At 36.1% G+C, this 7285-nt stretch overlaps 1 long non-coding RNA gene and 1 pseudogene across 1 annotated transcript; both read right to left on the reverse strand.

Annotated features, from left to right (window-relative positions):
- Positions 1 to 2905, reverse strand: part of LOC107557208 (tenascin-N-like) — a 37717-nt pseudogene extending 34812 nt beyond the window's left edge.
- Positions 2906 to 3564: 659 nt separating this feature from the next.
- LOC107557218 (uncharacterized) lies at positions 3565 to 4508 on the reverse strand. The gene is made up of 3 exons (XR_001605374.1): positions 4476 to 4508; positions 3783 to 3892; positions 3565 to 3643 (listed from the first exon to the last, which is right to left on the reverse strand). It is a non-coding gene; the product is annotated as an uncharacterized lncRNA (long non-coding RNA).
- Between the last annotated feature and the right edge of the window lie 2777 nt (positions 4509 to 7285).

The raw sequence follows: 7285 nt of genomic DNA on the forward strand, positions 1-7285 counted from the left end.
TTATGGTTGCTCATTTTTTAAAATTCAATTAGGCAGACCACGCAATACACACAGCGATATGTAGTGATGGGACGATTGATACCGAGGCTCCGATGCTTGTATCGAAATGACAATTGTGGTAGGTAGTCAGCCTTGTATAATACCACAGCATTATTTACCCTTTGTCAAATGTAGTTCCATTATACTTGATTCAGCTGTAGTTGGACAGACCAAAAAGATCTTGATTGCATCTCTCCAATCGGTAATATGAGCTGAGCTCAGGGCTGCTAAACATGTGAAAGGAAAGGGTTTGATTAGTTGGAAAGAATATAGATCCTGGAAGGGATGTCAAAACTCTGCTTTAAGCACTTACTGTTAAAAGCTCCTGACTTGACGTAAATGTATCATCTTTGTTAGACAGGGTCAACACAGATTCTATACATGTGTGTGGTATTCCTAACAAATTTCACAAAGAATCACACACAATTTTTTTCAATTATATGAGACTAAACAAAACAAAACGTATTAGCAAAGACCACCAAAACATCATTCTACAGTCTCCCACAGGCACAAAAAAGAGCTCACCTCCCTCCCAGAGAGCAAAGCTTGTCTTTTCTCACCTGTTTCTCATTGGCCACCGAGGTTCTTTCCTCCTCAGATATAATGTGATCTAGACACTTGACTTGAAGCATGCTGTTTCAACCCGCACTGCATGGCCCCAAAAAATAAATTTTTTCTTTATAGGTATAGCAGAGGTCAAATCTCTGGGAGAAAAGTCCCATATTACATTGGAAGCTAACAATGTTTGTGATTCGCTCAGTTTTACTTTATTTTATGCGTTTCAGACAGGCTTTTCAGTGATTCTTTCTGCAGGCCACACAGTTACGCCAGTAGGTGGCAACAAGTTAAGTTTATGAGTGACTTATTGAATCATTCACTGAATCGATTTGTACAAATACACTGATTCGTTCAGAAACTAATAACTGAGTGCATTACGGAGTCATTTACTCAATGATTCGTTAGAAAACACTGATCGATTCAGTAATGAAATGCCATTAGTGTGTGTGTTGCTAGGAGAGGCCTCGGTTGACTCTCCTTTGATTTAGTTTGGAATTATGTTTGTTGGCGGAGCAAAAATAAACAATGTAACTGGGAATATTGTTTCTAAAATGTCAATTATTTAACATCAGGTTTTTTTCACGACTATTGGTCAAAGATACAAATAAGAAACATAAGTTGATTATTGCGCAGGAAATATCAAATGGTGCTGGTGAAAGAGTTTTTTTGCTGATAGGCAGTTCACTGAAGAGTCGCTTCTCAAGATCAAAACACTGAGATCTGAATGTAGCTATAATAATTATGCACCACATCACGTGATCAACCATTTCAATTGATATTTATTTATACTGTAACTATCTAACCTGTCCTTTAATCTGCTTTCCCAACAGACAATTATGAAAGCATTATCAGCTTCAGATCGCTGTCCCTCCCTCAAAATGTAATTTATAAGCGTGCAACACAATTAATGTCTGCCTCCTCCATTTTTCTGTTTATCTCTGTCAAAAATGTTCTTTAAATAAACCTCTCTGAGACACTTAAGGAATCTTGTTTGTCATTGCCTGTCATAAATGTAAAATTACTGTAATTCAGGTTTACGAGCTTAAAGAGGTATTACCAAATCTATATTGTCAAGCTTATGAAATGAGCCCTATGAAATGTCAGCACATTATACACCTCTAAAAAGTTTTTTGTCTTATTTAAACATCCTTATAATATAATAAAACAAAATAACAAAACATGTTTTCAGAGAATAGGTATTATATACAAATATAATTAATAGTAAATACAGTAAATATACGTGGGATGTTTTTTTTCTTGCATTAGCAAATTATGTATCACAAAAACATTACATTTTAAGTATATTTTTAAATAAATGCAGTGTTATAAGTAGTATACAGTTTTTCTTCCACAATTATGTATCAGAATTACATAGACATTAGTAAATAATAGTAAATGTATCTCTTTTTTAGAATATTTAGATATTTTACTAGAGAATAAGACAAAAAAATAGTGATAAGCATTCTCAGTTCAAGTTTAATTTCTCACTTTTACATTAATAAATTATCTTACTGTAACTGAAAGTTCTTTTGAAAAACGCTGTAGCCAGAGGATTGATATCATACAAGATCATGTGTGAAATGTTTCCAGAAGCCTAATCAAATGAACTAAAGTACTTCTCCAGTCACACTAACCACCCACTCAGGTGGGTGCAGAAATACTTCAGCTGCCCAGAACACTACACATCCACATAGTTTATGCAGTATGGCATAAGAAAATCAGTCAAGCAATCTCGCCTAATGGCAGCCCTCCCCAAACGTCTATAGATTGAATTCAACATCTTAGTTAAATGGTTAAAACAGGTCAGAAACAGCTTTTTTCAGCTATTCTCAATTACCTGACTCAATAAAAGAAGATTTCATAAAGTTTACAGACTCTGCTCTACCGTATTGTGTTTGGTTACTCCGCTCCACTGAGTGGAAAAGGGTAGTACCCTGAGAGCACACTTCTTGTTAACCTTGGTGGTCCCTTTGAATGAATTCACAGATGGTTGTGCAAAAAAAACTCTAAAGAGGCCTAATGTCCCATTTATCATTTTATATTTCATTTTGGAATAAAGTAAAAAAAAAAAAATCTAAATCACTGCATGAAATTTACCCCCACAGACATTATAATATAATTTAATGTCAATTCAACAGAACATTTTTACAGCTGCCAAAAAGTTCACGCACAGGCAATAATGAAGCTGTAGATGCCTTACCCGAGAATATCGCCTGCCACAATATTATCCCTGCTCACTGACGCACGCCTATTAGCGCAAGCACCTGTTTACAAGCTCAGACTGGGCATTCAGGGCCCTCCTGACCAGCAATGTCTCAAGTCCTCCAACTCTCTGCCTTCAAACTGTTTAAATGTCCTCAGTGCAGCCATGAGCCAATGGCCAGCCTGGGTGTGGCTACCTCCAAAACTCAACCATAGAGGACAGAACTGAGGAAGGTAATGAGACTCTTCTCTGTTGTACATTGTCTGGAACTTATTTCAATACATATTCTATTCAACACAAATTAACAAGAGTGGTCCACACATACCACCAGCTCTCGCAGGTAGATTTTTTTTTCAATATTGTAAATAAAACTGTGGGAGCACGTTTTACAAGAAAATACTATTTCAATCTTTCAATTCTATGTGTTACTTGCCGATTCTTTGTAATTAATAGTGAAATTTACTAGCAGTTTCTGAGTAAAAACTGTTTCTGCGCCATTTTTTTCAGTGTAACAATAAATAAACAAACTATGCAGCAATTCTTTTATTAATTTGTTTTGAGAACTCCACCCATATTTTTCTGTCAGCCTATAATCAAGATTTTAAGTGGAACGGACCAGCAATTGTCAGAAGTCATCACTAAGGTTATTTGGCTATAATTTCCCAGGCATCTGTTGATCTCTGGGTGTTGCGTTACAGAGAGGTGAAACACTTGGGCTGAAACTGTAGAGTAGGCCAGGTGTAATGTTTTTTTAAAGAGAAGCAGGGGTCCAGCTTTATACATAATGTGGTTGTATATTCTTGCTCAGACAGATAGCAACAGCAGTAGTTTCCTCTTGGAACACTTTCAAAGGATGTCATCATTGAAAAAAAAAATCACAATTACAGACTCGTTCCTACAGCAGCTATGACAAACTCTATGTTTCATTTGTTAACGGCTAAAAGTAGAGCCTGAGAACTATAAAAAAAAATCTTTGGCACACCTGATTGTCTCCATAAATATTTGGATACTTTCACATGTGGTTGGAATATGTAGGGCATAAAGGAGAACAGGGAGAAATTGTTCTGTAGTCAGGAAATGTCCAGCTGTATGCTGAAAAAAAACTGCTTTCACTCAGCAGTGATTCTCTGAATAAGTGGTTGTGTGCATGTCTAGGTATTTAATTACAGCTGGAAAACACAGTAACACTGTTACTACCGGTTTTAATTACATGCAATTCTGCTTTTTGGGAAATGATTTGCAGACTGCTACTGCAGTACTATGGTTTGAATACTGGGAAAAAAAGGCAGACTTAAGGTATGGTAAGATTTAAGTCCGTACTGTATTCTATTTCAACATTTTACACAAATTTTATTTTTTATACAAATTTCATTGTTTGCTTTAACACTGTTACTACCGGTTTTAATTACATGCAATTCTGCTTTTTGGGAAATGATTTGCAGACTGCTACTGCAGTACTATGGTTTGAATACTGGGAAAAAAAGGCAGACTTAAGGTATGGTAAGATTTAAGTCCGTACTGTATTCTATTTCAACATTTTACACAAATTTTATTTTTTATACAAATTTCATTGTTTGCTTGTTTCTGATTGCATAATACGCATCTATACTTAAACAATGGCTAGATTAAAGGAAAAATTCTCCAAAACAATTATATTCTGTCATCATTTACTCACCCCCATGTCATTCAAAACTGTATGACTTTTTTCTGTAGAACACAAAAGAAGTTAAACAGAATCATACAACGAAAGTGAATTGTGAAGGCACACTAAAAACATGATAAAAGCATATTTGCTACATTCCAAATCTTCTGAAACCATATGATAGCTGTGTGTGAGGAACATTAAGGAGGGAATTTAATGGAATGGTCACCATTCACTTTTTACTGTACTGAAAAGAGCCTTGCACACATGTTGCCTTGCATGTTCTGCTATAAATAACAGAAGAAAGTTTTAAAGGATAAAGGGTAAGTAAATGTTCACAGTTTAAATTTTTAATTTGATAAAACTACTATAACTTTAAACAAGCAACTATCATTATTTGTTCATTTATCATTATTATTTGTTATTTATGTGCTGCCTGATGGTGTACATTGTAGATTTTGTTTCCTTAAATTTATTTAATATACAGTACCACTTAAAAGTTTTGGGCGGTAAGATTTTATAATGTTTTGAAAGAAGTCTCTTATGTTGACCAAGGCTACATTTATTTAATCAAAAAAAGCAGTATAACATCAGTAATATTTTGAAATATTATTATAATGTTAAATGACTATTTTCTATTTTAATATATTTTAAAATGTAATTTATTCCTGTGACAGCAGAGATGAATATTCAGAAATATTTCTAATTATGTTGAAAACAGTTGCTGCTGAAAACCATACTAAAACCATACTATTTCTTTTTCTTCCCTTCTTTTTTTGTAACAATGTAAATGTCTTAGCTGTCACTTTTGATCAATTAAATGCATCCTTGTTAAATGAAAGTATTCATTCCATTCAAAAAAAAAAAACTTGGAATGGTTATCAGTATACTATATCACTTGTCAGTATACTTACCCATGTGAGACAATACTAAAAATTAATTTTTCAAGTGGCCATATTTATTTACCTCTTGTGTACCAATGAACTTTTTATTAGAATGATATATACAGTTGTCCAAACAATATATTTGGACAAGTCCAAATCTGGCTACCGCATGTTTTATATATTCCAGAGAGCTCTAAATCATTTACCATTTGAGCGATACATATGTTTGAGGTCCCTCCTGACACATCCTCAAATATATCAAACCAATTTCCTTAGGAATTATTTAATTATTTTCCAGTTTTTCAACATTAGTATTGAGATGATACCCGCAAAGGAAATGCAGCTTTCATCTGTCACTCATTTTTCACCAATGGCCCTCTTTCTCCATTTATTTGAGAAGAGGATCTGTGTACACTGATTAATGTGTTTGGCCGCCTGTGTTGTGTAGAAGAATTCAGCAGAAATGTGGCATGGCATGAAGCAGACTTACTGCTTTCACCATGCTTTTTATGAGGCAGAGGCTCAGCAAGAGTTTGTGCATTAAGGAAATAGGGATATATTTCAATAAAGACTATGTGAGAGGTCCACAGAATAAAAGGGGGGGAAAGGGGAAGGAAAACTTTTGAATGCTATGCTGGAGGTTTATGATGATTACAATTACTTAGCAATAACATGTACAGTAGCTATAAAAAATTGTTTTTGTTTTTATAGCTACAGGTTATTGCTAAGCAATTGTAATCAATTTAAAAGCGGACTACACGTCAGACAAACTCAGAGGTGTAAAACCCATCTCTCTTCTGTTGAAAGTTAAACTTATTACAGCATGTTTGTTTTAAAGTCTACTATAGAAGCACAGAGACTTGAGGCCACAAAGACAAAGCCGCAAGGAAATCTATCAAAGAAAATTAAATCTCTGTACTTAAACATATTTAGATGGAATGCTTCTGGGTTTTATTAGGCTGGTTTTGAAGGTCAACTATAAGTGAACTAAGAGGGAAAAATAAATTTAAATCAAAGCCATAAGGTCTCAACTCTGCAAATAAAGCTTCTACCAACTCGCATACGTGTGAGACACAGATCCAATATTCTATATCACACTGTAAACAGTAGGCTTTGGGTTATGTTATACCTTCATCTATCTGCCAGTCTCCAAATCATAATAAACTGTAAAGAATGGAGGCTTTTGATAGCAGTGGGAGAAAGCTAAGAGGAACCCAATGACATGTGCTGCAATTTTGTCATGCAATTCTATCAAAAAAAAAAGTATTGTTCATGAACCAGTATCGAAGTCAAGGTATTGGTATCGAAAATTTTGGAATGATACCACCCCCAGACGGTTTGGAGAATATGGGAGATCTTCGGGAAGGCAGAGGTCGACTTCTTCGCCTCAGAAGACAACTCTCACTGCCCAATCTATTTTTCGAAGGAAAAGGATGCGCTGGCCCACGATTGGCCCAGCCTTCTCCTTTACGCTTTTCCCCCGATCGCCCTGATCCCTCAGGTCATCAGGCAAATCAGGGAACAAAAGGCACAAGGTTCTTCTAGTGGCCCCGCTCTGGAAAAACCAACTATTGTTCTCAGAGATGTCTCAGCTGCTCACGGCAGCTCCATGGCCCATTCCCCTGAGACGGGACCTCCTCTCTCAGGTGAACATGATGATATGGCACCCCCAACCCAAGTTGTGGGCCCTACACTTATGGCCTCTCGATGGGAGCCTATGAACCTCCCAGAGGGTGTCTTAAATACCATTTCTCAGGCTAGAGCCCAGTCCACAAGGCGCCTCTATGCTCTCAAATGGTCGGTCTTCACCGCTTGGTGCACAAACCGTGGTGAAGATCCATCCACATGTGACATATCTTTGATATTGTCCTTCCTTCAAGAGCTGTTGGATAAGGGTCGCCCCCCCTCCGCTCTTAAGGTCTATGTGGCGGCTATAGCAGCTTTTCATGCTCCTATAGA

Source organism: Sinocyclocheilus grahami, unplaced genomic scaffold, assembly GCF_001515645.1.
Source record: "Sinocyclocheilus grahami isolate Dianchi unplaced genomic scaffold, SAMN03320097.WGS_v1.1 scaffold21.1, whole genome shotgun sequence".
In the NCBI taxonomy this organism is placed as follows: Eukaryota; Metazoa; Chordata; class Actinopteri; order Cypriniformes; family Cyprinidae; genus Sinocyclocheilus; species Sinocyclocheilus grahami.